Below are 8,975 nucleotides of genomic sequence, written 5' to 3' on the forward strand. Positions count from 1 at the left end.
AACTGCTCATCTCCTGGAATGAGCATATCGTGATGATTCAGAACTTGGAATGTCATGTTGACTCTCTCCTGATTAAACTATATAGTGGGAATGTTCTATTCTTAACTTGGTACGAAAGGAAAACCCATTCCAAAAAATAGCCTTGATAAATGTTCTGTTCCTAACTTGGTACGAAATGAATATCTCATTGAGAAACTAGCCACTAGATAAAGGATCGCATGAGCTCGTAACATGTACAGAAACAAATTGACCCTTAATTACCCCTTTTGAAACTATGCTGCAGATATGTTATTTTAGCTCTTGAGAAACCAGCCACATTGCCACAAGATAGATATAGGATCACATGAGCTTGTAACATATCCAGAAACAGATCGACTTTTCATTACCCTTTTGAAACGATGCTGATGTTGTGCTATTCCGTCGCTTGAATTCTCCAGATTGCTATCTAGGTGTCCAGATTCAGGAAGGAGAATGATTCAAGCTTGATCAGTTACCAGAAGGTCTAAGTCTTACCAGATTTAGAGTCCTCAAAATGTGATGTATTCATTCGGTAAGTTTATGTTCTTTCATACAGTGTATACATATAACTGGGTACAAGAAACAGGTCCATTTATAGTTGTGTTCTCAAGAGGCTATATGGGCTGATTACAGAAGTGAAAATTGCTGTTGGGTTCTTTAGTTTTACCTTAATATGCTATGAAAATACAAATCAAGAATGTAGCTTGTTTCTGGATTAACTGATTAGAGTAACTATTGTAAAAAGGGTCGTTCACTGCAATTGTCATCGCTCGCACTATATCAGCCGAGTGACCGGGCCAGATTTGAAAATATAATTATGTACTTAACTAGACAAGTTTAATATTTATATTCTCAGGTTTTTGGCAGTGCCTTATTTGGTTCTTTTCTGTTGAGCTGATTAACATGAGCTTTGTTAAGCGAATTTCATGCTGAGAGCTGGAGCGGGCCAGTTCTGGAGCAGAGCGTAGTATCATAACTATCCATGATTCGCCTCTTCCATAATCATTTTAGATTCCGTTTCATGGCTTCTTATTGATTTATATTTGTGTGTTTATTTGTGGGAAGGAGCTGCAGGTGACACGTGCATCGTTTTAGATTCTGTTTGCTGGTGATCAACGATAGACGATAGTCACTAATTAATAACTGCATTTTTGGCATATTCACCTTTGTAAATAGTTATGCCTTTATTTTATTAATGAATCATGTATTTTCATTTCAAGTTGTTTACTTCGTTTGAACATGCACTGCAGATGAAAGATAAAAGGATGAGGGATTACTGGTTGACTGGGATGTATTTCTTCTGGATACACAGGTCACCTGCACTCAAGCCAGAGTGTATTGGTAACATTTTCATGGTATTTCTACTTAAAGATTGTTCCAATTGGTTTTAGTTCTTAAGCGCTTGGACTGAGAGAAATGGCCAACGAGATGGGCAACAACAACGTTATTGGTCAGCAAGGTATGCATATTGCTGAATGTTACATGCTATCTAGGCATTAGTCTACAAATTTCCCTCACTATCTTATGCAACTATAGCATTAGAGGAGACCGACAGTGCTAAGGGTTGTGAAAAAACCATGCACCCTTCAGATTGCTCACCTGGGCTCAGCAACATAAATTATGAGAATATTGTTGATTATAGTTCACAATTTATTCGACTAGGAAGTTGCTAAATGTTCAGTGCTTTAGTGATACCGATGAGAAACACCAGTGTATTCGTTACATTTTCCTGATAATTGTTCTATCAAGAAGTTGGTAATAGTTTGATCCGGCACATCTTAATCTTTTGTGAAAAAATATCATTTATCATCTGCTTGTGCTTACCGGATGTGATATTGCACAAGATAAATATTGGAGATGGTGGATCAAAGTAGTACATAATACTTTTCTTTTACTCTGGAATATGGAATTCTTCTTCCATATGTATGTTAATATTGTGCAGAGGATGTCGTGAGCCACTGGTGATTTCCAATATACAGCAATTCTAAACCCCAGCTGAATATCTTATTCACTTGATTTATTAGTTTCCAGGTCAGTAAAGGTTCAGTTTCTTTCGCTTCTCTTCTTTCTTAGATTTCATGAATCCGTACTACTTATTGGACGGTTAGTGACTTGACTTCACTAATTTGTTTTCATCTTAGGATGACCGCTCATAGCTCACATTTGGTATCATATGGTGTGCACCTTCCGAGATGAATCATAGGGTATGCTCTTTCTTATCACTTATCAACACCATTTTATGATGAGTTTCTCTAGGATTGTTGCTTCCTATTTCTGACCTAGAGGGGAAATAAGCTTCAGTATTGCGCAACATAAAAAGCTCAGAGCCTTAGTTTTGGACGCTGCAAATTGTAGTAAAGTACTACTTGGCAATCTATTTTGTACAGAAAGGCAATGAAGTTATGAGTTCATGAGTATGCAAGGTACATACAAGTGATCATGAAGTGCGGTTTATCAATTGAATTTAACTATGGCTTTTGAAAAAATGGTAGAAAATTTTTCTGGTGTCTATCTGATCATGCGTTTACAAGCTGGCTCTGCCAGGTATAAAATGCTATATGTTTGGTACCCATCATCAGCCATTGCACCTATGTATACAAATTTATTGGGGAGAATCTTAATTGAGGGTGGCCTCACTATTATGACGCATGTGCTTCAATGTTTTTTTTTATTTGCTACTGTAATACTATTTTTCTGAAACCATGTTAATATTAGAGTTGATCTACTTTACTTTTCTTGCATTTAGTTTTTGCAGTGTGCTATCTAGCAAAATGCTTGATTAGCAATTACAACCAAAAAAAAAGTTCTTGCACTGTGCTTGCTTTTTAACAATTATTTCAAATCTTTATATCGAATGGCAAGTTTACTACTTGTGTACATACGCGATATCGATGAGCCAAGGAGGCGATGTCCATAAGTTAAAGGAAATCTTAATGAGCGACACTCAGATAAAATCTGAATATAGCATAAGTGAGAAAATCTGCATCTTGAAGAGTAAAATTGGAAGCTCACTCCTGTCTTTTTATTCACTTTTTGTTTAGAATTTTCTCCAATTTAACGATTCTTCTCTCTACAGATCCAAAATTCTTCAGATTTTAGGGATTGTAAATTCTCGACGTACCAAGAACAGTAGCAGGGAGTGACATAGGTTGCTAAATAAAATGTCGTGCTTTGCAATTCCTGAATATTAGAGGTTTACAAGAGAATCTATGTGGTACATGCGGCCATTCTTGCGGATACAGATTGAAGAACTTTATAATATATAGCTTGGATTGGAGGTATGTAGCACTGACATACTAGGAACTCTTGTGTTTCTCTCATCGATATTGGCACCACTGATGCATGCATGATTAGTACCTATGTCCTATGTTGCACTTTTGTTCCTTAGATTTTTAGATTAAACCATCCCAATGATGTGCTGTCTATAATTTCTGACTGCAGTATTTGTATGCACAGGAACATTGTATGTAAGAAGTACATGCGGCCTTTGATTCACCATTTTCCCTAAGCTAAACCAAATTGAGGGAGATCTGAGGGGAAGAAAAAAGATGCACCTGATTTTGATGCTGACCTGATACAACAGCACGCCGGCGAGGTCGAAAGCCCACAACCATTGTCGCCAACGACATAGTCTTGCTGCGGTCAAGGCGCTATGTGATGCAGGGAGGGCGGTTGAGCACTCAGCAACATCAATTTGTGAAGAGATGTGAAGAATCAGGAGATGTCTGACCATCGACGGATGGAAGCTAATAAGAGGGGAAGTAAGACATGAGCCAGACAGAGCCAAAATGGCTACAGAGGCAGTGAGATAAGTTCTACGTGTGTGCTGTGCGTGTGACCCTGTGTCACCTGTGTGTGCGTCGGTGGTCTGAGCAGGGCCCAATGGTGTATTTCATAAAACAGTTGTGAGGTCCTGATTGTGTCATGTTTATTTGTGCACATGATATTCTTTATTTGTTCATTCAGTGCACTTCTCTTTTACCGAGACATATTACCGTTTTTCTAACATGATTTTCTTCCGTTATTCAAAATGTAGGCAAGTGCGAAAGCCGGAGTCAGAGCAACTCTAACATGGACCCTATAAACAAGCAAACTGAAAAACATAGTAGAGGCGACTGAAAACAAAATTTAAGCATTCTACTTGATGAAATGGCTAAACATAAACACAAATGTTTAAGAACATGTTTTCAGGCACTCATCACAGGAGAACCTAGGTTAGTAGACACCGGATCATTAGAAAGATCGTGTGCAAAGAGTTGTTCTCACCAAGTATAGCCTCTTCAGCCAAAGCTTCACCAATGGAATTTAATCCACTATCAGCAAAGCTGGATGAAGCGGAGGCTTACAATGGGAAGCAGAGGATTGTCAACCAATCCTTTTTGTGTTGTAAATCAGACACCGCAACAATTTGCACCGACTCGATGTACGGGCTCTCTCTTTTTTCCCCTCTCCCCTCTCTCTCCGCCCGCCCACCTTGAGAGTCCCCCTCCGCCTCCCGGCTCCTCCCTCCCTCTTCTCCGGCGGCTCCGCCGGCCGGAGGCGGCGGGAGGGAGGAGGCCGGTCCGTACATAGTAGATCTAGGTTTAGTAGTTGTTGTGTATGGGCTTTGTCCCGGTTTGGCATGATGCTCGGTGGAGACTAGGTGGCCATGGCTTGTGGGCAGCTCATGGCGGCCGGAGGAGGTTCTACCACGGTTCGTCAAGCTCCGGAGGATGGAGTTCTCGGCGAGCGGCGGTCGCTGCTCTTCCCTCCACAAGAGTCAATAAAGCCCGTGGCCGTGCCAAGCTTCGGATCCGTGCACCGTCTCCCTCTTCTCCGGCCGGCCGTGGTGGCGAGGAGAGGGCGTGGAGGTGCTCGCGCCGCTTGCCGATGTTTGGTGGCAGCGGGGAGTTGCGAGGTTTCTGCAGCGGAAGCTTCCAAGCGTCGGCGAGCTGCGCCGCCGCTACTTTTGGCCAAGGGGGCCGCTCCGCGCCTCTGGTGCTCTAGCTCCGAGGTTTCTTCTTCCTCCTACAAGGGAGGATCTTGGGCGTCGTCGCGGCAGTTCAACGCCGGCTCCAGATCAAGTGGTCTCGTCCCCGAGCTGGAGCAGGTGGCCGCGGCCACGCCGCCGTCAATGGGATCGGTGGAGGAGGACTGGATCGCGTTTTACTTTCTTGTTCGAGGTCCTCTCAGTAATTTGCAAGGACTATGATGTAATTCTCTTTTTCTTTCAGACCCTTGCTGTAACTTTATCCCACCGCAATCAATGAAACTTCTAGGGCCTCTAGGCCCTTCCCCTGTTCAAAAAAAAAAAAAAAAAAAAAATTGCACCGACTCTTAAACACTACATACCGTCACCTGATTGTTTTCTGTGTGCCGTGGCTTCTAAAGACCATGATACTAACACGCTTGTGTAGATATTGTTTTATCTGTTCCTTATTTCTATTGCTTTTTTAAGAAAAGAGTGTTAGTTATTGTAATATATGTCTCTATTTTTCTGATTGTATATAAGTGTTTGCTGCTCTGTTCATGATTTGGTGTGTTTTATCATAATTTCATCAAATTGACTTTATTTGGCAAAAGCTGAAAAATGTATTAAAATCTAGTATGGATAAGACCCAAATAACAACCAAGAAAGATGATGCAAAGAATTTACCTCTCTCCAAATGATAAGACCGAGTTAGTTACTCAAAGCCCCTTGATAGTGCGGCAACTAACCTATAACCCAGTCTCCTAACTAAACTATGAGACCTGTAAGAAAGAAACCCTATCAAGACCAAACCTTAATCTTGCACATTTCACTTGAGATTGATGATGACGATCTTGACCGTAACAAGATGGAACGTCTTTCTTGATTGTGCTTGCTTGATGAAGTCTTGTGAATTGCTCCCCCCAAACTCCACTATGGGAGCTCTTCTTCGATGCATATTCACATATCCATGAACACCACATAAATGGCAAGCTTCAAGCATATGATCTCTTCGAGTTGGCTCATCTTGCACTTGCACCTCATTTCTTCTTATTGCAACCTTGAAGCCAACATATGGTTTAAGCATTGCCTATGGACAACTCTACACATATGACTCAATGCAAACATTAGCTCATAGGGATTGTCATTAATTACCAAAACCACACATGAGGACTCTATGCACTTTCAAGGTGTCAATCACGACCCATGCCATATTGGGAGCATCTCCTCGACAATGGCCAACTTACGTCTAGACCGTGCAAAGTTGTGTCTCGTTTGTAATTGTTTGGGCACATGTTTGTACTGATGGGAGGGGTGCTCACATGTTTACACCATTTGTTTCTTTTATGACACTTAAATTTAGAGTTGGCGGGTGACATGGGTATGCCATATCGGGTACTTATCATTACCATCACTGGTACGAAATTCAGGACGGAATATGCGAAGTCCCATGAAGAAAGCTACATGAAGTCGAAGCCTAGTTAGTATGTAAATATGAAAGCTAGGCCCATATCGGGTAAACCGACATACACAATATAATTAACTTCGAGGTGGACTTTGAGACCTAGCCTATTATATAAGGGCTAGGAGGAGCCACTGAGGGAGAGAGATTACACAACTCGCAACACCCCTACAACCCCAGTGAACTACAATGGATAACCTTATTTACCATGTATGGGCAAGTTAGTTCTACTTTATGGGTAATTAAACTAAATTCCTCTGTATAACTTTAACTAACATCTATGGGTGAGTTACTGCTGCTTGCATGGCTAACTGAACTGAATCGCCATGGATATCTTCAATTAGCATGTAAGTCGACCAACTCCACAGCCTTCCGCACACTGGCACACAACCTCATGGCAGCAGCCGGACAGCTTGACGACATGAAACTCCCTGAAAAATCGTCCCAATCGTGAGCAATATTGATCTGGTTTAAAGTTTATCCTAGTTATGCCATCTAGCAATCTCATCCCAAATTCCAACACTAACATGATCAACGCAAGATATTTAAACCAAATATGATAATGGATGGGATTTGGGATATCTTGCGTTGATCATATTTGGTTTAAATATGTGACGTGGGGGGTATTATTGTCCATCCTGAAAATGTGACACCAGGCATTCACCAGTTTGCTCTTAACGAAAAATTTGAACAAATTTTTTTACATGCACATCTCCATAATATACGCGTATTCATCAAGTTTCACGAAAAACCAATATTTTGTGTGGTCTATATAAAAAAGAGAAAGTTTATCTTGTGAAAAGCATTATTTTTAGCACTGAATTTTGTCTTTTTTATACATGTCACATGATAAGTCGATTTTTTATGAAACGAGTTTGTGAGCCCGTAGCACGTGAAGATATACGTGCGAACTTTTAGTTTCAATATTTTTTAAAATTTAAAATGTATGTAAGATGCATTTCGAAATATAGGGAGCATATGCACCCATGTTCCAAAACACCGCTCCCTACTATTATGGGTAATTAAACTAAATTCCTCTGTATAACTTTAACTAACATCTATGGGTGAGTTACTGCTGCTTGCATGGCTAACTGAACTGAATCGCCATGGATATCTTCAATTAGCATGTAAGTCGACCAACTCCACAGCCTTCCGCACACTGGCACACAACCTCATGGCAGCAGCCGGACAGCTTGACGACATGAAACTCCCTGAAAAATCGTCCCAATCGTGAGCAATATTGATCTGGTTTAAAGTTTATCCTAGTTATGCCATCTAGCAATCTCATCCCAAATTCCAACACTAACATGATCAACGCAAGATATTTAAACCAAATATGATAATGGAAATCCCAACATGAATTTGATCAACACATGGATAAGCTTGACGACATGAAACTCCTCGAAAATCATCCTGATCAGGAGCAATGTTGATCTGGTTTAAAGTTTATCATAGTTGCTGCCCCTAGTCCATGAATCTACTGATATAATAAACCACATTCCTCTTCCTCTTGCCTTCTCCAGCTTCTGAATTCTTCTTGCCGCATTCTCTAGTTGCTCCTCGAGCTCCTGGTTTTTTCCTCCCTTATTCTCTAGTTGCTCCTCCAGCTTCTGAATTCTTCCCGCTTTATTCTCTAGTTGTTTCTCTAGATTGTGAAGTGTTGCCAAATTCTTTAGTTTCTCATTATGCCTCAGGTGTCAGCGTGACGGAATTCCAGATCATTCAGCTGCATGTACTGTCCGCCTTCCACTGGTTCCAGCAGACGTGCACTACACGAGCTGCACTGGTCACAACAGACGCTATCCGACAGCCGGGGAGTAACTTCCTCCAGTGCGTCGAATATTGTTTCGCTGCCATCAAACAATGCTTCACTTTCGTCGTGAGTAGTCAAGTCAGACTGCATCCAAACCAAAAAAGAATAAAAATGAGAAAATGAGTTGCAGACACAAAAAAATGGATGGGGCCGAAGAGTGGATGTCAAACAAATTACTGGCGAACCATCTAGCTGCTGCAGATGTACGCTGCCACAAGATATACCACGACAAGTCCTGTTAGGTTCAACACAATTTTCAGCATGTTCTTCAGTGTTTTCTGTGAAAAGGCTCAAGCAAACCTTGCCAACATCACTAACAGCTTGACCATCAAAATTCAACACACCATGAGTTGTTATAGATAAATAATAGACAAAGAAGGGGCAGGAGACAGGGGAACAGGAAATGTCCACGTTCACATACCTCCATTCATCTTCATCCAATGGAGCATCCCAAGTCTTAAGATGTAGATCTTTCTTGAAGATTTTGCAGAGAACCTGTATCAGGGGTATGCAGGTATACATGAATCAACATATTTCCGACAAGGGCACCAATTAACAACACTGTTCAAAAAATCGGCCAAGATACCGATTTATCGTGAATCGGGTGGTAACCGATAAGATTTTAGCATATCGGCTAATTTATCCCGCCACCGATATTTCAGCCGATTTTCTGCCTAAGAGCCGATATTTTGCCCGATTTTCACTCTCATGACCGATATATATTTTGGTTGATT

At 41.0% G+C, this 8,975-nt stretch overlaps 1 long non-coding RNA gene across 1 annotated transcript; it reads left to right on the forward strand.

Annotated features, from left to right (window-relative positions):
• Positions 1-1,122: 1,122 nt before the first annotated feature.
• LOC124669131 lies at positions 1,123-2,222 on the forward strand. The gene is made up of 3 exons (XR_006992014.1): positions 1,123-1,477; positions 1,961-2,049; positions 2,160-2,222. It is a non-coding gene; the product is annotated as an uncharacterized LOC124669131 (long non-coding RNA).
• Positions 2,223-8,975: the final 6,753 nt, after the last annotated feature.

This window comes from Lolium rigidum, chromosome 7 (assembly GCF_022539505.1).
Source record: "Lolium rigidum isolate FL_2022 chromosome 7, APGP_CSIRO_Lrig_0.1, whole genome shotgun sequence".
Taxonomy (NCBI): Eukaryota; Viridiplantae; Streptophyta; class Magnoliopsida; order Poales; family Poaceae; genus Lolium; species Lolium rigidum.